A 24162-nucleotide genomic window follows, 5' to 3' on the forward strand; every position below is an offset into this window, starting at 1 on the left:
TGAAGCTCTAACCTATCTTTTGATTGACGTGGTTGCTGGGCTCAAATGGAATTGAAGTGAACGATGCCCTTATCTAGCTGAAGAGGTAAAAGGTTGGCTTCTCTTTTGTGATCATTTATGTTCTTTTGTTTGATTACTCTGCTTAACATCTTTAATTCTTCATTTTAGGATAGGGCCATCTGCTGTCATGCTGTATTCTTTTTGGCTTGAAGGATTTTTATAGGCCCCTTTGTGACTCGGTTATAAACAATCACCTGTTTGCCATATGGGGATGTCTGTAGCTCATCTTTGACTTATGGGTGCCAGGCATCAGGGAGGACACATTTGACTTTAAGTGATAACCGCGGTGCTGAGATAGCAAGCCCTTGGGTCCATCTGGAAGCATTTAAATTGCTAATTGGCAGAGGCTGTGCATCACATAATAAAGAACTCAGAAGAAGTTGCAAATACGAGCAGACCCTCATTTAGAAACATCGGATATTCCTCCTCTGACTTCTTTGTGAGGTTCTTTAAATTACAGGGTAATGGGAGAAGTGAGAAGAAGCTAAATTGGGAGTGGGTTGCAAAAGACATTTTTTTCAGTTGAAGTTTCTGTTTATCGAAATAATTGCAGATTTACATGCCATTATAGGAAATAGTGATCCCTTGTATACTTTTCTCTGTATTCCTCAGTGGTAACATTTTGAAAAATTATAGTATAAAATCACAGCCAAGGTAGTCGAATTTGTTTAACCCACTGATCTGTAGATTTCCCCAGCTTCACTTGTTATTTGTATGTGTTCTGTTGTCTTTGTGTATTAAATCCTATGCAATTTTGTCACCTGTGCAGACTTGTGTCTCCACTGCCACAGTCAAGATACTGCGCAACTGCAACTCTGCGGTCCCTCCCCTTGCTCTGTTATGCCCACACTGTCTCCTGATCCCATTCTCTGCCTCCTCTAGTCTCGAACTTTTGGCAGCTACTAAACTGTCTTTCAAGGTTTCCCAGATGGCTCAGTGGGTAAAGAATCCACTTGCAGTGTAGGAGGTGAGGAAGACTTGGGTTTGATTCCTTGATTGGGAAGATCCCCTTGAGGAGGGCATGGCAACCCCCTCCAGTATTCTTGCTGGAGAATCCTGTGGACAGATGAGCCTGGTGGGCTGCAGCCCATGGGGTCTCCAAGAGCTGGACATGAATGAAGTGACTCAGCATGTACACGATCTTTCATTTCTAAAATTTTGTTAGTTCAAAACTCTCATACACATGGAATCATACATTGTATAACCCCCCCTTTTTTTCTGCTGTTTCTCTGGAGATTTACCCAGCTTTCTGTGTGCATCAGTAGTTCATTGCTTTTTATTGCTAACTAGTATTCCACAGTATATCTATATGCTATAGCTTATTTGAACTTTCATTCCCTGAAAGGACATTTGAGCTGACTCCTGTTTGGGGATATTACAAATAAAGCTGCTACATTCATGTAGCAGGCTTCTTGTATGGATTTAACTTTTCATTTCCCTAGGACAAATGCTCAGGGGTGATTTTCCTGGGTCATAAGGTAGTTGAATATTTAGTTTTTAAGACACTGCCACACTTCTTCCCCCCCTGCCCTGAATGTTTATAGTTTTCCATTCCTGCTGCTTCACTGCTGGTATTTGGGTGTTGCCACTATCTTTTTTTTTTTTTTTATGGTAGTCATTCTGACAGATGTGTGATGTGACCTCATTGGGTTTCACTTTGTGTTTATAACAGTTGATAATGTTGAACAACTTCTCATGTGCTTATCTGCCATCTGCATATCTTTTTCACCAAAATGTCACTTCATTTTCTTTGTCTCCTGCACATTGTCTGATTGTATTGTTTTCTGTTGACTTTTGAGAAGTCTTTATTTTGGATACTTAACTTTTGTCACATATGTTGTCTGCAAATATTTTCTTTCTGTAGCTTGTCACTTCATGGTCTATGTATGGGCTTTTACAGAATAAAAAAAGTGTTTCATTTTGATGAGGCTCAGTTGATCAATTTGTCCTTTTATAGATCGTAATCTTAATGTCAAGTCTGCATAGCCCTATTTCTCAAAGATTTCCTCTGAGATTCACTCTTTTGTTTTCTGGTTGGTTTCATAGTTTTATATTGACTTGCTAAATCTATGGTCTACTTTGAGTTAGTTTTTATATAATATTTAAGTTAAAATTGATCTTTAAGATTTTTTTTTGCCAATGGATATCCAGGTACTCTAGCACTCTTTGCTGAAAAAGGTGATTCAGTGTAAAAAAGGCTAAATTATATTGGTCTCAGGAAAATGTTATCCTTCAGATCTGGGCTTGAGAGGTTACTGTGTTACCCTGTAATGCCCATGTTCGCTGTGAGGTTTTAAAGACCTGTAAGATCTTATAAAGGAAGATTCTGATTTACTCTGTACTTTATGGAGGGCATTACTTGCATTTCCAAGTGACTTGAAGCCTTACCGGGTGTAGCCTGGTAACCATAAGAACATTCCTCTTTCGTCAGAAGATCGAATAGAATAAGATGTATGTCTCATTCTAATTCAAGAAGACCAGAAAGACCTTGAGTCCATTGCATGGTCAATAGCACAGTAAAGTACACCTCTTGCTTCCGGGCCTGTGGGCCTGGCCACCCTCCAAGGGACAGATCTCTGCAGCCTCCATGTCTCAGAGGGGACGGAACGGCACTGTCTACTTGACCAGCCAATAGAAAGGAACATTCTCTCCAGCATCCTGCTTATGCTCTAGTGTCTCCAGGATGTCGGCAAACTAACTTATCCTAGTTTAAATGTTCCTGGCTCCTCTGTTACCTCCAATTCAAAGGTCTTTCCTTCTACTCAGCTGTCGCAATAAAGGTTGGCAGGAGTGTGTTTTTCAACTGTAATGCTACAAAACAAAAAGTTTCTGTAGCAGTCAAAACACACACTACCACTGGCCCCAAATCAAGAAATCCCTTTTCTTGGAAAGGTCTTCATTTCCATGCCCTTTGGACAGCTGCCGTTCACGACAAGTGCCAGGGGAGCAGTGAGCCATCGGGGAAATGATGCTGGCTACAGCTCATAGGGCAGGAATTGTGTCTAGTCCTCACTGGCCAGGGGACCTTAGGTGGAGCCTCTGACCTCCTTGCACTTCACGTTCTCTTTCCTCAAAATGGCAGTAAGACTTGTCTTACCTGCTTTGCTATGCCATTGGGAGACTCACATTAGACAGTAAGGAGGACAGTTGTTGACCACCTCACAGTTCTCCAGATTGAGAATGGCCCTGAAGTGTGCGACAGAGGGATCCCCTAACTACTCAAGCCCTAACTGCTGGCTGCCTCCTCCCCACCCTCTCACTGCCCAGTGGGCTAATTTAAAAAGAGAAGAATCTAGTTTTGAGAGGATATATGTCAGGAACTGAACACAGTGCATGCTATCTAAATGTTCAATAAATCCTAGCTGTCATAAGTGTTCTGTCATATTTCTTTGTACATTCAGTTCAGTTCAGTTTCTCAGTCGTGTCCGACTCTTTGCGACCCCATGAACTGCAGCACACCAGGACAGGCCTCCCTGTCCATCACCAACTCCCGGAACTTACTCAGACTCATGCCCCTCGAGTCGGTGATGCCATCCAGCCATCTCATCCTCTGTCGTCCCCTTCTCCTCCTGCCCCCAATCCCTCCCAGCATCAGGGTCTTTTCCAATGAGTCAACTCTTTGCATCAGGTGGCCAAAGTATTGGAGTTTCAGCTTCAGCATCAGTCCTTCCAATGAACACCCAGGACTGATCTCCTTTAGGATGGACTGGTTGGATCTCCTTGCAGTCCAAGGGACTCTCAAGAGTCTTCTCCAACACCACAGTTCAAAAGCATCAATTCTTCGGTGCTCAGCTTTCTTCACAGTCCAACTCTCACATCCATACATGACCACTGGAAAAACCATAGCCTTGACCAGATGGACCTTTGTTGGCAAAATAATGTTTCTGCTTTTTAATATGCTCTAGTTTGGTCATAACTTTCCTTCCAAGGAGTAAGCGTCTTTTAACTTCATGGCTTCAGTCACCATCTGCAGTGATTTTGGAGCCCAAAAAATAAAGTCTGACACTGTTTCTGCTGTCTCCTCATCTATTTCCCATGAAGTGATGCGACCAGATGCTATGATCTTACTTTTCTGAATGTTGAGCTTTAAGCCAACTTTTTCACTCTTCTCTTTCACTTTCATCAAGAGACTTTTTAGTTCCCCTTCACTTTCTGCCATAAGGGTGGTGTCATATGCATATCTTTGTACATTACTACCCTTTAAATCAGTAGTCCCCAACCTTTTCAGCACCAGGGACAAGTTTTGTGGAAGACAATCTTTGCATGGACTGGGGTGGCAGAGTGGTTTGGGCATGATTCAAAGTGGTTTGGGCACTTTATTTCTACTATTACATCAGCTCCACCTCAGATCATTAGGCCTTAGATCCCAGAGACTGGGGAACCCTGCTCTAGATGATGAAGCTTGGTTGTGGGCTGTGGCATAGATAGCAAACTGTCTACTAGATAGCTATGCTCCCTTCTGTAGCACACAGTTGTCACTGGGACGTCCTGGCTACCACTGATTACATTTCCAGAACTTTCTAGCAGTTAGACTTGGCCATGTGGCTGGGTTTAAGTCAAAGGCATACAAGTATAAGTGATGTACACTACTTAAAAGGCTGACCCCAAGAATTCCCCTGATGCTCTGTGCTCTTGTTTCCTTCCCACTGCCTGGAATGGTGGGGATTCCCACAGAGGCTCTAAAAGGAGTGAAAGGAAAGCCTCTGTTTCAGACAGACTCCCTGACATGCCTGAATGTCTACACAGAGGAGGACTGCTCTGCCGGTCAGTTTATCTCTCTGGGAAACCTTACTTGAGCAAGAAATCCATTTCTGATGAGCTTAATTGCATATTTTTATTTCTATATTTCTGACAGCAGTAGAGTCGGACATGACTGAGCGACTGAACTGAACTGAGCCTATCCTAAGTCATGGTTCACTTTCTCATTTTCTATGTGAACATGTTGAGGGACTCTAGACATGTAACATATTGGACTTGGCTCTTATTTTTCCCTTATGATGTGTAAAAATCAAATTACACAGAGCAGTAGTGTCTCTGGTTAAAACAAATCAGTCAGAATGACTTTTTATAATCTAGTCTTTCAAGACTACATTTTTCTAGAGTTGACTTTATTAAGTAAAATGAGTGTAACCCACAGGAGCTCAGTTCAGTCCAGCCACTCAGTCATGTACAACTCTTTGCGACCCCATGGACCACAGCATGCCAGGCCTCCCTGTCCATCACCAACTCCTGGAGTTTACCCAAACTCATGCCCATTGAGTCGGTGATGCCATCCAACCATCTCATCCTCTTTCCTCCCCTTCTCTTCCTGCGTTCAATCTTCACATCAGGGTCTTTTCCAATGAGTCAACTCTTTGCATCAGGTGGCCAAAGTATTGGAGTTTCATCTTCAACATCAGTCCTTCTAATGAACACTCAGGACTGATCTCCTTTAGGATGGACTGGGTTGGACCTCCTTGCAGTCCAGGGGACTCTCAAGAGTCTTCTCCAACACCACAGTTCAAAAGCCTCAATTCAGCTACCAATTTTTGAGCTATATTTGATAGAAGGCATTTTCTCTCCAGAAGTTTATCTAATCAAAATTTCTAAATATGGCCCACATTTGGTGTAATCACAGAAACTGTAAACTCCTCTGTCTTTACTTTTTATTTTGCCCTGGGTTTGTCAGACATAGTGCCACTGCTGGCCCTTTAGACACATTAGAAATCTTAATTTGGACCAAAACAAAAACCTAGGGCTGGGAAATGCTAAATATCACGTGGGCCTTTGAGTGCTCTTGTAACTTTGTCCTTTGAAGCCAAAGAGATCCAGGCTTAACTCCAGCTTAAACTTCAGCAGGTCAGTGAAAACTGACCTGAAGACTCAGCTTCCTCAGCTGAAAGCAGAACTAATAATAGTATCCACCTTCCATGTAGGATACATGGCGTAATGTGTACAGATTGCAGAGACGTTTAAAATGCATCCAGTGAAAGTCAGTTGTTCTGTTTATAAGCATTCTTTGTTAATAACTGCACCAAAAGCAATTTAAAGCATTTCTACCTCTTTATTAAAATGAAATGATTTTGCTGTAGTATGTAGAGTTATATAACCAGCCATAAAACAAATGAGTCTACTAGGAGACTCCTGTCTGGCTTGGGACCAGTGGTATATATAATTGTGTGTGTGTGCCTGTGTGTATTTGTGTGTGTGTGAGAGACAATGGAAATACATATGGAAGCCGATGAAACAAAGTCTCTGAAATATTGAAAGAAAAACAACTTTCAACCCAGAATGCTAAGCCAAGTGAATTTTTACTTTTTTTGTTTTTTTTTTCCATTTATTTTTATTAGTTGGAGGCTAATTACTTTACAATATTGTAGTGGTTTTTGCCATACATTGACATGAATCAGCCATGGATTTACATGTATTCCCCATCCCAATCTCCCCTCCCATGAGACAAGTGTTCGGGGCTGGTGCACTGGGAACTTTTACTTTTAAAAAGAGCTTCCTTTGTAACTCTCCTGATTTTTTTGTGCAGATGTAAAGACCTTTTGCCTGATATCATCGGTAGTCCACATCTTCTGATCGTGAATTTTCTCAGTGTTAATGTTTGTCTGAAAGTCTTTATTTTGGTTTAATTATTGCCTGGGTAGTTACATCAAACCCTCTATGCTCTGCAGTGGGAGGAGCCCATCACTACACCAGGGTGAAGTTGCCTCAAGGCACACTGCTATAAGTTTCACATAAATCTGTTTTTTCTTTTCCCCTAGAATGTCAGTCCTGTTAGAGCAGGAACGCTCTTGGAACTTAGTGTGGGGACCTCATCTCAGCCACCCTTTCCTCTCCAGCTGCCGTCTTGGCCGCGTCCCCCTTGGTTGCATCTGCAGCCTGGCCCTCCTCTGGCTTCTCTGGTGTTCCTCCAGAGCCTTCATCATCTGTTGTTGCCAACCACCCCTATCACAACCTTTTGCATAGAAGGGTGATGTGACAAGGTTCTACTGTCATATCTGCCCTGGTGACAGTGAAGCAGCCAGCTGCCTGTGGGAGTGAAGATGGAGAAGGAGGAAGTGGGGGGTGGGACAGGACAGATGGGCAGGTCCAGGGCAGGACCACATCAGGAATGGGCAGAATGAGGAAGCTTAGCAAGCTGTGGCTACCTAGGACTCCTGGAGACAGAAGATGCCATTTGGAAAGAGGCAATGGAGCTGAGGAAGATGGTGATGGTGAGATCACAACCTGGGATGGAGAGATGGATGTGGGGACAGGTGTGTGTGTGTGTGTGTGTGTGTGTGTGTGTGTGTGTGTGTGAATTTAAGAGAATTCATGGCAGGCTGGTTTTGGAAATAAACTACTTTAAAAACATTAAAAGAGCTGTTTACCAGGCAAGGGAAAGAGCCTCTAGGCTAAGGAGGCTGTAAAGAGCGTATTAGAAATACTGAGTTATGGCCTTGGACCTGCTGATAAAGAGGTCTATATATTTATGACCAATTACAGGTTGTGTAACCTCTAAAATCGCATCAAATCATCTGAAAGGTGGAAAAAACATAACTTCTGTGATGGTTTCTTTTATGTAGCAACTTGACTGGGTCATGGAATACTCAGATATCTGGCTAGACAATTTTTCTGGGTGTCTACGAAGGTGTTTCTGGGAGAGATGAGCATTGAACTGATGAACTGACTAAAACAGATGACCCTCTCCAATGTGACTGGGCATCACTTCACCTACTGAGTGTCCATCTAGGAGAGAACGGTGGAAGAAAGTTGAATTCTTCCCACCTGCTGCGTGATCTGAGACTCGGGTCTTCTGCCCTGACTGGGACTCACTGTCAGCGCTCCTGGTTCTCGGGGCTTCAGGCTTGGACTGGAATTAAGCCATGGGCCTGCCTCCTCTATGCCCTTGAACTTCACCATCATGTTTCCTGAGTGTCCAACTAGTGGAGGGCAGGTTGTGTGACTTCTCAGCTTCCATTATCCCATAAGCCAATTCCTTAGATATGAAGGTTATTTCCTAGAGAACCCTGACGAATATATCTCCCTTATATGACAGTTGATATATCCAGTGCCTTTCTTCTGGACTTAGAGCAGATGATTCAGTGGTAAAAAATATGCCTGCAAATTGCAGGAGATGTGAGAGATGTGATAGACCCCTGGGTTGGGAAGATTACCTGGAGGAGAAAATGGCAACCCACTCCAGTGTTCTTGCCTAGAAAATTCCATGGATAGAGGAGCCTGGCAGGCAACCTACTAGGTTCTAATCTCACCTCAGCTTCATCTCCTCCTTCCAGGTGGCATTTTCTGCCTCCAGGGAGTCAGAAGTATCCATAGCTTGTCCATGGGGTTGCAAAAAGTTGGACATGACTGAGCACACATGCACATACTTAGAGCATGCAAACCACACAGTGAATGCTGCTATTATTAGACACATAAACTTGGGAATCAAAATAGGATTCACCTGCCTTCCTATTTTAAAGAGGTCTGCATATTTGTGACCTCCATGGCTCTTTTGGGGGTGTATCTGCTCTTTGTGAAGACCATAATTTAATTCCCTAGATTATGAGTAGAAGTTCTCATTTGCATGCCAGCCAGACATAGATAAATGCATGTATAAAAAAGGCTTGACTAGTTTTCAATATATTCTAATTATTCATCTTGGTGATTTTGTTTCATGGAAAATTCCTCGAAGAATTGAGCATCATCATCATTTGTCTAAATCAAGTAAACTCAGTGTTTGGTAGGCTATTTGCCTGTGCAAATAGAACTACTCTACTGTTACAGAAATAACAGAATAACGTAGTCCATATTAAGCCGCCTTCCTGTGACAGATTTCTTTTCCCCCTCGTGTTCAGCTTTTGTGCATTACCAAACTTGAATTTCTAAAGCACACATCCAAGTGTGTCTCATCTCCAACCCTAACCCCCAGGGGCTCCTCACTGTCAGATGGCTTGGTCTGACATGCCTGCCACACCTTTCCAGCCTCAACTCTCACATCACCCCTCAGAGACCTTATGTTCTGGAGAAACTAAGACATACTTTATACCATGTCCCGTACTTCCCCAGTGGGAGTGTTTAAATTCTACCCATGCTTGAAGGCTTAGATAAAATGGCACTTCTGCCTTGAAGCTTTCTTTAATTCCCTTTCACAAAATCCAGGTTAGCACAGCACTTTTATTTCACCTGCCTTGTAGCAGATTGTGCCTGCCTGTTTGTTTGCATAACTGTTGTTTCCTTCCTTCCTCACTGTGTACACCTACTGTGTGTCAACATGCCGTGCTACATGCTGAGCAGGCAGCCAGAAATAAAGCAGGAAATCCATGTTCTCGTGGATGTGGGCAAAGACAGCCAGCTCCTAATCAATCAAAAAGCAAATTTATAATTACAAAAGGAGCTGAGTACTGCCAAGAAAAGCACAAAGCACCATAAGCTAGCATAACAGGAATGCATTTAGGATTTAAAGTTGGGAAAGCAAGTTTGGTCAGGGAGGTGGCATAGACCTGGTATAGCATACGTGAAGATGCTAACAAAAGACATGAGTAGATGTCGTACATTCAGGTGTCCTGATCCCCTCCAGCTAAACAGTTCTCCAGTTCTCCTGGAGAACCTATTAAAAATCTCACATTTTATTTGGTGCTCATCCATCTCCCTAAAGAACAGAACACCTTGATTAGCCCCCCTTTTTATCTAATTGTCACTTTATCCAAAATTTACTGTTTTTAAACTGTCTGTGGGTTTCCCTTCTCCCCTTCTTCTTTCTCGAGTGAATCCTGATACTGTTTTTGCTAAGTACAATTAAAAATGGTTACTGTTATTTTTTGTTTCTTCTCAGTTCAGTCGCTCAGTCGTGTCCGACTCTTTGTGACCCCATGAATCGCAGCACACCAGGCCTCCCTGTCCATCACCAACTCCCGGAGTTTACCCAAACTCATGTCCATTGAGTTGGTGATGCCATCCAGCCATCTCATCCTCTGTCGTCCCCTTCTCCTCCTGCCCACAATCCCTCCCAGCATCAGGGTCTTTTCCAATGAGTCAACTCTTTGCATCAGGTGGCCAAAGTATTGGAGTTTCAGCTTCAGCATCAGTCCTTCCAATGAACACCCAGGACTGATCTCCTTTAAGATGGACTGGTTGGATCTCCTTGCAGTCCAAGGGACTCTCAAGAGTCTTCTCCAACACCACAGTTCAAAAGCATCAATTCTTCAGCACTCAGCTTTCTTCACAGTCCAACTCTCACATCCATACATGACCACTGGAAAAACCATAGCCTTCACTAGACGGACCGTTGTTGGCAAAGTAGTGTCTCTGCTTTTTAATATGCTGTCTAGGTTGGTCATAACTTTCCTTCCAAGGAGTAAGCGTCTTTTAATTTCATAGCTGCAGTCACCATCTGCAGTGGTTTTGGAGCCCCCCAAAATAAAGTCTGACACTGTTTCCATTGTTTCCCTGTCTATTTGCCATGAAGTGATGGGACCAGATGCCATGATCTTAATTTTCTGAATGTTGAGCTTTAAGCCAACTTTTTTACTCTCCTCTTTCACTTTCATCAAGAGGCTTTTTAATTCCCCTTCACTTTCTGCCATGAGGTTGGTGTCATCTGCATATCTGAGGTTATTGATATTTCTCCCAGTAATCTTGATTGCGGCTTGTGCTTCTTCCTGCCCAGCGTTTCTCATGATGTACTCTGCATATCAGTTAAATTAGCAAGGTGACAATATACAGTCTTGACGTACTCCTTTCCTATTTGGAACCAGTCTGTTGTTCCATGTAGAGTTCTAACTGTTGCTTCCTGACCTGCATATAGGTTTCTTAAGAGGCAGGTCAGGTGGTCTGATATTCCCATCTCTTTCAGAATTTTCCACAGTTTGTTGTCATCCACACAGTCAAAGGCTTTGGCATAGTCAATAAAGCAGAAATAGATGTTTTTCTGGAATTCTCTTGATTTCTCAATGATCCAGCAGATGTTGGCAATTTGATTTCTGGTTCCTCTGCCTTTTCTAAAACTAGCTTGAACATCTGGATGTTCATGGTTCACATATTGCTGAAGCCTGGCTTGGAGAATTTTTAGCATTACTTTACTAGTGTGTGAGATGGGTGCAATTGTGTGGTAGTTTGAGCATTCTTTGGCATTGCCTTTCTTTGAGAGTGGAATGAAAACTGATCTTTTCCAGTCCTGTGGCCACTGCTGAGTTTTGTAAATTTGCTGGCATATTGAGTGCAGCACTTTCACAGCATCATCTTTCAGGATTTGAAATAGCTCAGCTGGAATTCCATCACCTCCACTAGCTTTGTTTGTAATGATGCTTCCTAAGGCCCACTTGACTTCACATTCCAGGATGTCTGGCTCTAGGTGAGTGATCACACCATCGTGATTATCTGGGTCGTGAAGATTGTTTTTGTACAGTTCTTCTGCATATTCTTGACACCTTAATATCTTCTGCTTCTGTTAGGTCCATTACCATTTCTGTCCTTTATCGATCCCATTTTTGCATGAAATGTTCTCTTGGTATCTCTAATTTTCTTGAAGAGATCTCTAGTCTTTACCATTCTGTTGTTTTCCTCTATTTCTTTGCATTGATCGCTAAGGAACGCTTTCTTATTTCTCCTTGCTATTCTTTGGAACTCTGCATTCAAATGGGAATATCTTTCTTTTTCTCCTGTGCTTTTCACTTCTCTTCTTTTCACAGCTCTTTGTAAGGCCTCCTCAGACAGCCATTTTGCTTTTTTGCATTTCTTTCCATGGGGATGGTCTTGATCCCTGTCTCCTGTACAGTGTCACGAACCTCCGTCCATAGTTCATCAGGCACTCTATCAGATCTAGTCCCTTAAATCTTTTTCTCACTTCATTGTTAGGTCATACCTGAATGGTCTAGTGGTTTTCCCTATTTTCTTCGATTTAAGTAGGTTTCTTCTATGTATAGGTAAATGCCATGCTATAAATATCTACCTGCCATTTATTTTTTGGCAGAACTTACCATTTACTGAGCTTTGTTTATGTATCAGGTGTCATGCTAAGAGTTTCAAATATATATCTTATCTAATTTTCACAACACATATCTAAGATCAGTTATCATTCTTTTACCCTCAAAATGGAAGCTAAACCACAGAAAGATAAATCAAGAGAGGCCCAATATTTCAATGTTCTATTTGACTCCAAAACCTGGGCTTTTAACTATGATGCCACATCATTCCCAGTGGTATAAGTTTCTTTAAGGGAAGGAAAATATTTCATCCATAGTGAGTCCTGACATGTGAGATGAAAAATCAGGTGGGATAAACATGATTGTTACAATGATTTTTCAGAAATACAGGGGCTTATGCTGATTCTCTGAAAACCTGACTCTCAATTTTAAGATCCCAAATCAGTCCAAATTCAGATACTAGGTTCCCATGATAACTGAAATAGGTCCTGTTCACAAGCAGTAACTCCAGATTTTTTCAAGAGAACTGTTAGATGACATTGTAAAATATATATATATATATTTTTTTTTTTTCTTATTTTCTCTGAACGTAATTTTACCAAGTAGATTTTAATCTGTTTTTCTGTCTACCCAAATATCTGTCTGCCTTCTCTCCTTTTCTTCCTTCTTGCTTTCATTGCTGTTGTATTTCCTTCCTTTTCCTGTTTCCTTTCTTTCCCCCTCCTTCTTTCATTCCTTCTCTTCTTCATCCGTCCATCTTCTTTTATCATTTAATACATCAGTCAAGGGGTGACAAAGTAGTTGACATTTCCAGAAATTCTAAGGATCGTTGCCTCCCATGAAAATGGTTCTCAATCATTAGTATTCCTATAGCTGGGTTCAGGATCTGGCATATGAGTTATCTTAGTTGAATAATTTGTGCACCTCTTACTGAGAGTGATTTGTAACTTTATTTAGAAAGGAGTTTTGTTTTCTAAAAAATGATCAGAGGTACTACTTGCTTCCCACTAGAATTTCTAAAGCCTTCTGAAAGCATTCTACCATGAATGAAAAATGAGCCTAGGTGATAAATAGGTGGACCTTGAAACCTTAAACACTGAGATGCTCATCTGAGCCCAAACTTTTACAGCAGAATAACCTGATTAACTTCCAAGGTTTGACATTTCCTATTATCAGTCAAACCAGAATATCTCTTAAGGAAGAGCCACTTTGTTGTCTTGTTGGTGCTATGCTTCAAAAAATCAAAATGGTGCAGACTGAAAGTAATCTTAAAAATTTTGTAACATGTGCTTATGGGTGTGTTTTCAGATATACACCTGCAGAATGAAACTTAGATGTGACTGCATCAGAAGCAGTCTAATGATTTGGCATCCTTAAAGAATACTCTTTAAGTAGGTATCCAACATATAGTTAGTAATATAGGAGAGCATATTGATAAAAACTCTGCCTCTCTTTACATTCAGAATGCGAAATTTATTAAAATACCTGGATAAAATATTTTAAAGCTTTTTGTAACCATTTCCTTCCATGGTTTTTAGCCATTCATAATTTAATAGTGTTTCTTAGTTCATAATTTACTAAGGAGAGAAGTAACTTACATGAATATGACTACAGGTTTGTTACAAATATTAAGGTTAAAAATATTTTTTCTTTCTTGCTTGATGTTAGCTAAACATTTCCAGTTTTACTCTGGTTCTGGTTGTTTATCTAGCTTTCCATTGTTTAAGCTGGAACTTTATTGTATGTATTATTTTTTTTTTTCTTTTTGTTGGAGGAGTTGTTGTTTTTCTTTTAGTTTTAATTAGCGTTAGTGGCTCAGTTGGAAAAGGCAATGGCACCCCACTCCAGTACTCTTACCTGGAAAATCCCATGGACAGAGGAGCCTGGTGGGCTGCAGTCCATGGGGCTGCTAAGAGTCGGACACGACTGAGCGACTTCACTTTCACTTTTCACTTTTATGCATTGGAGAAGGAAATGGCAACCCACCCCAATGTTCCTGCCTGGAGAGTCCCAGTGATGGGGGAGCCTGGTGGGCTGCCGTCTCTGGGGCCGCACAGAGTCGGACACGAGTGAAGCAACTTCGCAGCAGCAGCAGCAGTCACTCAGTCGTGTCTGACTCTTTGCAGCCCCGTGGACTGCAGCCCACCAGGCTCCTCTGTCCATGGAATTCTCCAGGCTACAGTATTGGAGTGGGTTGCCATGCCCTTCTCCAGGGAATCTTCCTGACCCAGGGACTGAACCCGGGCCTCCTGCATTGCAGACAGATTCTTTACCATCTGAGCCAATAAGGGAAGTTTTTCTTTTGAGTGTAGTTAATTTATAATGTCATGTTAGTTTATTCTATACAGCAAAGTGATTCTGTTATACATACATATACATGAATGTATGTGTGTGTATGTACACACACACACACACACACACACACATTCCTTCTTAAAATATTCTTTTCTATTATGGTGTATGACAGGATATTGAGTCTAGTTCCCTATTCTATATAGTAGAACCTTGTTGTTTATTCATCTTATAGATAATAATTTGCATCTGCTAATCTCAAACTTCCAATCCTCCCCTCCCCCACCTACCCTTCCCCTTGGCAACCATAAGTCTGTTCTCTATGAGTTTCTATTTCTATTTCATAGAGAAGTTCATTTGTGTCATATTTTAGATGCTACATATAAAAGTGATATATAGTATTTCTTTCTCTTTCTGACTTCACTCAGTGTGATAACCTCTTGTTGCATCCATGTTGCAGACAATGGCATTGTTTCATTCTTTCTTAATGGCTGAGTAGTATTCCATTGTGCCTATTTACCGTGTCTTTATCCATTCATCTGTCGATGGACATCTAGCTTGTTTCCATGTCTTGGTTATTGTAAATAGTACTGCTGTGAATATAAGGGGAATGCTCTTAATTTTTAAAATTTAGATAAATAACATTTCTGATGTACTACGTCATACTTTTTTCTGTTTCAGATTTTGCTTCAATTTTTGTTTGACCTTCAGCTGACTGCTCTCGGTGCTTATGGCTTGGATCAAGGTGCGTGGAATAGAAGATTTTTACACTTATAAGTTGCAGCCAACGGTGAACATCTTCCAATCTGTGAGTTTTTCCACTAATTTTAATTAATTTGAACTGGTTTAACAGAGAAAAGTTTTCACACTTTTTTTCTTTCACATGGCAAAGAGGTTTTCATGCATATCTGTAGATTTACAGAAAGAAAGTTGACTCTGGCAGGATCCTCAGAGATTGTATAACTTTATAGTTTTGCTGGAAAAAAAAAAACCTAGCTGGGACAGGTGTGTGAAGCCCCCTAAACTTCCTGAAACAAGTTCCCTGTTCTGTATGCAGGAGAATGATGGTTCTGCCATGTGTTTCTCCCAGTTTTCAAGCTTCAACGGCAGCCAGGGAGTTTTTAAAGCTTAAGAGCTTTCTGACAGCCTCTCTTCTTTAATTCTGATGGAGCACCACCTTGCAGTGTGGGGAGCCACTTGTGGGATGAGATATGAATGGAGCTAGCCAAGAATTAGTGAAATACAGTGTAAATACTATGGAGAAGTAGAGTGTATAGAAAAGAAGGATTTGTCCTTGTCAGGGGGACTGGAGAAAACCTCCGGGAAGGCACAATTAAGCTGAAACCGGCAGGATGTTTAGGAATTGTGCAACCACACAGTTTCACTAAGAGCTCTATCATGAGAAACATCCAGTTGTTCTTAGAACGTAAGATTTTTGAGACCTTGGACTCTGAGGCTGACTGCCTTAGTGAAATTCTCTCCTTTAATAATTTGTCTGTTTCTGTAGGCAAGTCACTGAGGTTCTCTGTTCCTCACCAGTCTTTTCTTTAAAATTAGCATAATAATACTGTTGGGGTATTATATTGTTATCATACTGTTATGAACATTCCATATGAGGCTTGATTTAAATAATGCATCAAAGCACCTTTGTATAATGCCTAACAGTCAGAATATAACAACTGCTGGATGTTATTAACCCAGAACTTTGTAAAACATGTTTATAGACATCATATTATTTGATCCAATGCTTTCATCTGTACTCAGTCCTCAGGACATAGTACCTCTGCTAATGGTACTATGATTCTTTTTGGAAAAAATAAGTAAGCAACATGGTCCTGTAGTAGGGGCCAAGAGTGTCTCAGAGAGAAAAGAGATAGACCCTGGGTCTTAGGGTCCCAAAGAATATGCAGGAATCATCCTACCTAGACTGGAAGTGCATCAGTACTTAAAATGCAAGTAGTTTCTCAAGGAGAAAGGAAACACATTTAAGGGACGAGGTTACATTAAGGATTTTGACAACATGACATTTATGGTTTAAGTGCCCCTCAGGAATCATGGCCTCAAACTGTTTAGTAATGATGTAAAATGGGTGAGCAAACAATTCAAGTGTTACTCTAAGATAATCTTAGCGGGAGCACGACGCTGTAAACAGTCCTCTCCACATCTCCGTTTTGTGAAGTAGCTATTCATTGTTGCCCATTTATTCCGTTAAAGCTCTAAGTCTTTGACTAAATCTCTTAGTATCTTCTAACAATTTTTTAAAGATTTTCTCAGGAAATCCAACATAAGATGGTGTGGGCTATTATACTAACCGTAAAGGATGTGATTTCTTTTGTAAAGAGCATCTTTTTCGATTGCACACATTTAACCTCTTTATGTCTGATATTGTGGCTCAGGTGAGGAAAAGCATGGTGGCATTCATTGTGACAATTCTACAGCATGGAACGTTGGTAGTTGCTTTTATTGTTGACAAAGTACATTATGCATTTGGTCACATTTAATTCTCTGAACAGCCTTTCCCACTTTTTACTTAGTGAAACTGGGACCTTAAGCAAGTCCCGGTAGTGACAGAGTCAGGACTTGAACCCAATTGTTTGGTCTCCAAACCAAGTGCTCTTGTCACTGAACTGATCTTTGCCTTGTTTTCAAAGCTTGCATGTGAATACAAGAGCAAGCACTTTAGAGTTTGTAAGATTAGTAGACTAGAAGACCATCGTTCACAAGTGTATCATGGAGGACCCCACTCAATGTAGATTCAGTTCCAAGGAAGTATTAAGACTTCAGAGAGAGGCAATATTGCAGAAGCCACTGTGTGACGTGCTGATCCCCTGGGAGGCAGCTGTTGGGGGTACAGAGTTAGATTTAGCTACATGGCTCTGTTACACTTTTCATCCTGGGGAATTCCTCAGAGGAGAAAGGCCCGTGTCCTCTGAAGTTCTTTGGGTGCTTCCAACCCTGTTGCAGCAGACAGTTTCCAGCTATTTTCCGCTTAAGGCAGCCACTGACAAGCTGCTAATGATTCCCTTAGGGTCCCTCACTTCAGGCACTTTAAGGACTATTTCACTAGAATTTGAATCAGGGCATTTTTTTTTCTCTTTTAAAGAAAATTCAGCTTGCTTTTTAACCACCTTCCTTTGGGATTGAGTTAAGGAAACTAAAGTCATTATCTGCTTGTGGCTTTGCTGAATCAATGGATTTTACTCACTATAAACCCACATGAAGTAGTTCTTTTTCATGAAAAGATGGCACAGGCAGTTTTGAGCCTTGAGTTCTGAAGAATACACGGAAAGCTCTCTCACACTGGTAAATTAGAGCTGGCGTCAGGGCATGGTACAGAGCAGTGGTGGGGCTTCTCCTTTTTCAACACTTTGAGAGGCAGAGGTACAAAATCTCTTTAAAGTAAAATGATAAAAAGAGGGGTAAGGTTAGGAAGGGATAAGTAACACTTGGAAATCACAGGAATGGTATGTTTTTCTTTGAATGTTGTTCTAAATTGTACCTTCTTTTCAGTTGCTTAAGATACCTTGTGTTCAAAAGGAATGCAGATTCAACAATCTTGCTTTTGGGGAGGGGCAAATATAATGGACTGCACACTTGGTTTAGGCTGAGCAGTTATAACTAGGAAAAGCTATCATATTTTCTTAAATCTAAGACTTCATTGATTCTCAGATGCACCATATTATGTTAATAGATCATTGAGAGAATAAAATGCTAGCCTTCTGTAGCTTTGACTTGTGTCTTGTCTTTTTGATAGTTTTGGAAATTTCTCCTGCTTTTATTTTGTTGCTTGGCACTTGGGAGCCACAGTCTTTTGCCTGTGTACCAATAACAGAATAATCTACAGTTTAATCTACATCTTGGTTTTATCTCCATCCAAAGAACATGTTTGTTGTCTAGTAAGATGCTAACTGAAAAGATACACAACGTGAAAGTTGTGAGTGAAGTTTTATTTGGGGCAAAATGAGGACTGTAGCTGGGGAGACAGCACCTCAGGTAGCTTTGAGGGACTGCTCTAAAGAGGCAGTGGGGGAAGGTCAATATATAAGATCTGGGGGAAGAAGGAGCTCAGTGCAGTCAAGCACTTATTTTACACAAGGTTTTCTGCTAGTCATAAGGAGCTGATGTCACCATGAAGGGATTTAGTGTTTTTCTAGATATGAAGAGATGAAAGGATAGGGGTCATGAAATCAGTTCCTGAAAGTATCTATCTAAAACCTGTTCCACCGGTTTCCTTGGAGCACAGGGTGCCTCACTCTCCACCCTGAATTCCCCTCAGGACACATTGAAAGTCAGCAGCCGCAGGGGCACAGAATTCAATTTCCTCAGGGGCAGAGGAGAGATGCTGTTGTTATCGTTCAGTCACTGGCAAATGCCCTTGGCAAGTGCCAACTTGTAGTTGACATAAGAAAATGGGGAGTTTCAATCATTACTCAGGTGGTAAAGAATCTGCCTGCAGTACAAGAGACCCAGATTGCCTCCCTGGGTCAGGAAGATCTCCTGGAGAAGGTAATGGCTACCAACTTCAGGATTCTTGCCTGGAGAATTCCATGGACAGAGGAGCCTGGTGAGCTACAGTCTAGGGATCACAAAGTGTCAGACTCGACTGAGTGACTAGCATTTTTACTTTGACAAGAAATATTTGCTTCCCAAATAATACCAAATTTCCATGCTATGGCTCCTTTCAACAAAATGATTCTGTTTCAACAGTAACTACTTAGTTTAGTCTTTTTGAAGACAGGCAAGTTAGGCCATTTGATTTACCATTACTGCCACTGGCCAACAATGATGATAAAACAATATCCCAAATTTGGAAAAGTTAAAAATGTGGGGAAAAAAAAAAAAAAACCCTGTGACTTAGATTGACGAACTATGAGAGCTCATTGCCTAAACAGCCAAGAGGTGAGAAGACCATCCAGCTATGGGAATTTCAGTTCCATTGACAAGAAAGAATTAAAGCAGTGAGCTGGTAAACAAGAAGACCTCTCAGCTTGATTAAACTTTACATAGATTTCTTCATGACTTTAGGCCTTGACTTCCTTTTTCTTAGGGCATGTACAATAGAAAATTGCAATTACAAATTCTTTTTCTGATCCTTTGAGATGTGAATTTTCTACAACTCATCAATATCTTCTTAAGGACCATCCCTTTGAAATGTCATCCTTGAAAGAGATAGCACCCCTATCTCTGTGTCTCTCTGAGAGGGTGGGAGCCTAAATTCTGTAGGTGCCAGTTAGCAAACGATGGCCTAACTATGTGGACCGATCTCTCTGCCTAGTACTCCAGTATGTTTCCATTAGCTCATCCCAGATCTTAAAAATAATCAGAGTTGTTTCTTTTTGCTCCTCTATGCAGTAGTCTTGAATAAAGGCTGCCTTGTAGATGGTGACTGCAGCCATGAAATTAAAAGACCCTTGATCCTTGGGAAAAAAGCTATGACCCACCTAGACAGTATATTAAAAGGTAGAGACTTTACTTTGCTGACAAAGGTCTGTCTAGACAAAGCTGTGTTTTTTCCAGTAGTCATGTATGGATGTGAGAGTTGGCCCATAAACAAAGCTGAGCACCAAAGAATTGATACTTTTAAACTGTGGTGCTGGAGAAGACTCTTGAGTGTCCCTTGGACTGCAAGGAGATCCAGTCAGTCCTAAAAGCAATCAGTCTTGAATATTCATTGGAAGGACCAATGCTGAAGCTGAAACTCCAATACTTTGGCCACCTGATGCAAAGAACTGACTCATCTGAAAAGACCCTGATGCTGGGAAGGATTGAAGGCAGGAGGAGAAGGAGATGACAGAGGATGAGATGGTTGGATGGTATCAGCAACCTGATGGACATGAATTTGAGCAAGCTCCAGGAGTTGGTGATGGACAGGGAAGCCTGGCGTGCTGCAGTCCATGGGGTTGCAAAGAGTCAGACATGACTAAACGACTCAACTGAACTGAACTGACTATTTAACTGAGCCAGTGCAGTTTTTCTTTTATACTAGAATCCTGGTTCTAAAGAAATGGGTAGCATTAAAAGGATCCTTTACACATACTTAGAAAGTCACAATTCAAAGTAGAAAGTGCCTTTTCTTAAAAAAAAAAAAAAGCATGTTCTTTGGTCTCCCACATAGCTTGTATAGTTTGTTTTTTGAGAGTAATATCCCTGTGATATACTTTCCCCTTGTAGTATTCTCTTTCATTTCTTTTAAAATTAAATTTATTTACTTTTAATTGAAGGAATTATAGATACTTTATTATACACACTTATTATACACACTTTATTATACACACTTTACAGTATTGTGTTGGTTTTTGCCAAACATCAACTTGAATCAGCCATAGGTATACCTATGTCCCCTTCCCTCTTGAACCTCCCCTCCCTTCCTTCCCCATCCCACCCCTCTAGGTTGTTACAGAGCCCCAGTTTGAGTTCCCTGAGGCATAAAGCAATTTCCCATTGACTATCTATTTTGCATATAGTAATGTATATTTCTATGTCACTCTCTCCATACATCCCACCCTCTCCTTCCTCCACCCCCTGCCCTGTGTCTGTAAGTCTGTTCTCTGTCTGTGTTTCCATTGCTGCCCTGCAAATAGGTTCATCAGTACTGTCTTTCTAGATTCCATATATGTGCATTAGTATACTATATTTGTTTTTCTCTTTCTGACTTATTTCACTCTGTATATAGGTTCATCCACCCCAATAGGATTGACTCAAATGCATTCCTTTTTATGACTAATATTCCATTCTATATATTTACCACTTCTTTATCCATTCATCTGTTGATGAATATGTGGGTTGGTTCCATGTTCTTGCTATTGTTAATAATGCTGCAGTAAGCATTGGGGTGCATGTGTCTTTTTCAGTTTTGGTTTCCTCAGGGTATATTCATAGTAGTGGGATTGCTGGGTCATAATGGTGATTTTCTTTCTGGTTTTTGAAGGAATCTCTATACTGCCTTCTGTAGTGTGTGTATCAGTTTACATTCCCACCAGTAGTGCAAGAGGATTCCCTTTTCTCCACATCTTCTCCCGTTTATTGTTTATAGATATTTTTGGTGATGGCTATTCCGACTGGTGTGAGGTAGTTTTTCATTGTAGTCTCATTGTAGTTTTGATTTGCATTTCTCTAATTATGAGTGATGTTGAACATCTTTTATGTGTTTATTAGCCATCTGTATTTGCAGCCATGAAATTAAAAGATGCTTACTCCTTGGAAGGAAAGTTATGACCAACCTAGACAGCATATTAAAAAACAGAGACATTACTTTGTCAATAAAGGTCTGTCTAGTCAAGGCTATAGTTTTTCCAGTAGTCTTGTATGGCTGTGAGAGTTGGACAATAAAGAAAGCTGAGCACTGAAGAATTGATGCTTTTGAACTGTGGTGTTGGAGAAGACTCTTGAGAGTCCCTTGGACTGCAAGGAGATCTAACCAGTCTATCCTAAAGGAGATCAGTCCTGGGTGTTCATTGGAAGGACTGATGCTGAAGCTGAAACTCCAATACTTTGGCCACCTGATGTGAAGAACTGACATTTGAAGAGACCCTGATGCTGGGAAGGATTGAGGGCAGGAGGAGAAGGGGATGACAGAGGATGAGATGGTCGGATGGCATCACTGACTCAATGGACATGAGTTTGGATAGGGTCCAGGAGTTTATGATGGACAGGGAGGCCTGGCTTGCTGCAGTTCATGGGGTCAGAAAGAGTCGGACACGACTGAGCGACTGAACTGAACTGATGTCTTCTTGGGAGAAATGTCTATTTAGGTCTTTTCCCCACTTTTTGAATGGGCTGTTATTCTGGTATTTTTTTACATGAGCTGCATGTATATTTTTGAAATTAATCCATTATAAGTTGTTTCATTAACTATTATTTTCTCCCATTCTGAGGGTTGTCTTTTCACCTTGTTTATAGTTTCATTATCTGTGCAAACATTTTTAAGTTTAATTAGGCCCTACTTTTTTATTTTTGTTTTTATTTCCATTACTCTAGGAGGTGGGTCATAGAGGATCTTGCTGTGATTTATGTCATAGTGTGATTTATGTCATATGTTTTCCTTTAAGAGTTTTATAGTTTTTGGTCTTACAGTTAGGTCTTTAATCCATTTTGAGTTTGTCCTTGTATATGGTATTAGGAAGTGTTCTAATTTCACTCTTTTACACGTAGCTATCCAGTTTTCACAGCAGCATTTATTGAAGAGACTATCTTTGCCCCATTGTATATTCTTGCCTCCTTTGTCAAAAATAAGGTATACCCATAGGTGCATGGGTTTACCTCTTGGCTTTCTGTCTTGTTCTAATTGGTCTATATTTTTGTTTTTGTGCCAGTACCATACTGTCTTGATGACTGTAGCTTTGTAGTATAGTCTGAAGTCAGGAATTTTGACTTCTCCAGCTCCATTCTTCTTTCTCAAGATTGCTTTGGCTATTTGTTCCCCTGTAGTATTTTATTACTGGAAATGCTTGAGTGCAAATGTATTGAGAATTAAAATTCATGTTTAGAACTGTTCATCTTCATTTTTTAATCATAGGTGTCAAGGGGTGAAAGAATATTCTTTCTGATCCAAATATCTAATTTTTCAGGCTAATATTCGATAGCCCAGAAAGACTGCTTCTCTTAAGATCACGTAGCTAGTTAATGGTCAACCAAAACCAATCCAGTGTTTCCAGTAGACCAATGATCCCCCACACTGAACTGAACATTAAACACCTGTGGAGTTTGAAAAAATGCTGATCTAGTTTTACAAATCAGGATCAACTGATTCACAGTCTCTTGGTTTTGGGTCTAGGCATTTGTGGTTTTTATAAAGCTCACTGGTCTTTTCAAAGTGCATCTAAAAAATGCAACCAGGTCTGAGAACTACCAGAATATGTTTTCTCCCTTTAGGTAATATACTAAAACCAAGCAAGATACTAATTGCTAGTCTATGTCCTGCATAGAGGAGCAGAGGTTAAGTTTTTTTTTATGTTTTAAAAATATAAATTTATTTTATTTGGAGGCTAATTATTTTACAATATTGTAGTGGTTTTGCCATACATTGACATGAATCCATCACGGGTGTACATGTGTTCCTCATCCTGAACCCCCCTCCCACCTTCTCCCTATCCCATCCCTCTGGGTCATCCCAGTGCACCAGCCCTGAGCACCCTGTCTCATGCATCAAACCTGGACTGGTGATTCATTTCACATGTAATAATATATGTGTTTCAATGCCATTCTCCCAAATCATCCCACCCTTGCCCTCTCCCAGAGGCCAAAAGACTGTCCTATACATCTGTGTCTCTTTTGCTGTCTCGCATACAGGGTTATCATTACCATCTTTCTAAATTCCATATATATGCGTTAGTATACTGTATTGGTGTTTTTCTTTCTGGCTTACTTCACTCTGTATAATAGGCTCCAGTTTCATCCACCTCATTAGAACTGATTCAAATGTATTCTTTTTAATGGCTGAGTAGTATTCCATTGTGTACATGTACCATAGCTTTCTTATCCATTCATCTGCTGATGGGCATCTAGGTTGCTTCCACGTCCTGGCTATTATAAACAGTGCTGCAATGACCATTGGGGTATACTTGTCTCTTTCATTTCTGGTTTCCTTGGTGTGTATGCCCAGGAGTAGGATTGCTGGGTCATATGGCAGTTCTATTTCCAGTTTTTTAAGGAATCTCCACACTGTTCTCCATAGTGGCTGTACTAGTTTGCATTCCCACCAACAGTGTAAGAGGGTTCCCTTTTCTCCACGCCCTCTCCAGCATTTATTGCTTGTAGACTTTTGGATAGCAGCCCTTCTGACTGGCATGAAATGGTACCTCATTGTGGTTTTGATTTGCATTTCTCTGATAATGAGTGATGTTGAGCATCTTTTCATGTGTTTGTTAGCCATCTGTATGTCTTCCTTGGAGAAATGTCTGTTTAGTCCTTTGGTCCATTT

This window comes from Odocoileus virginianus, chromosome 18, assembly GCF_023699985.2.
Source record: "Odocoileus virginianus isolate 20LAN1187 ecotype Illinois chromosome 18, Ovbor_1.2, whole genome shotgun sequence".
Taxonomy (NCBI): Eukaryota; Metazoa; Chordata; class Mammalia; order Artiodactyla; family Cervidae; genus Odocoileus; species Odocoileus virginianus.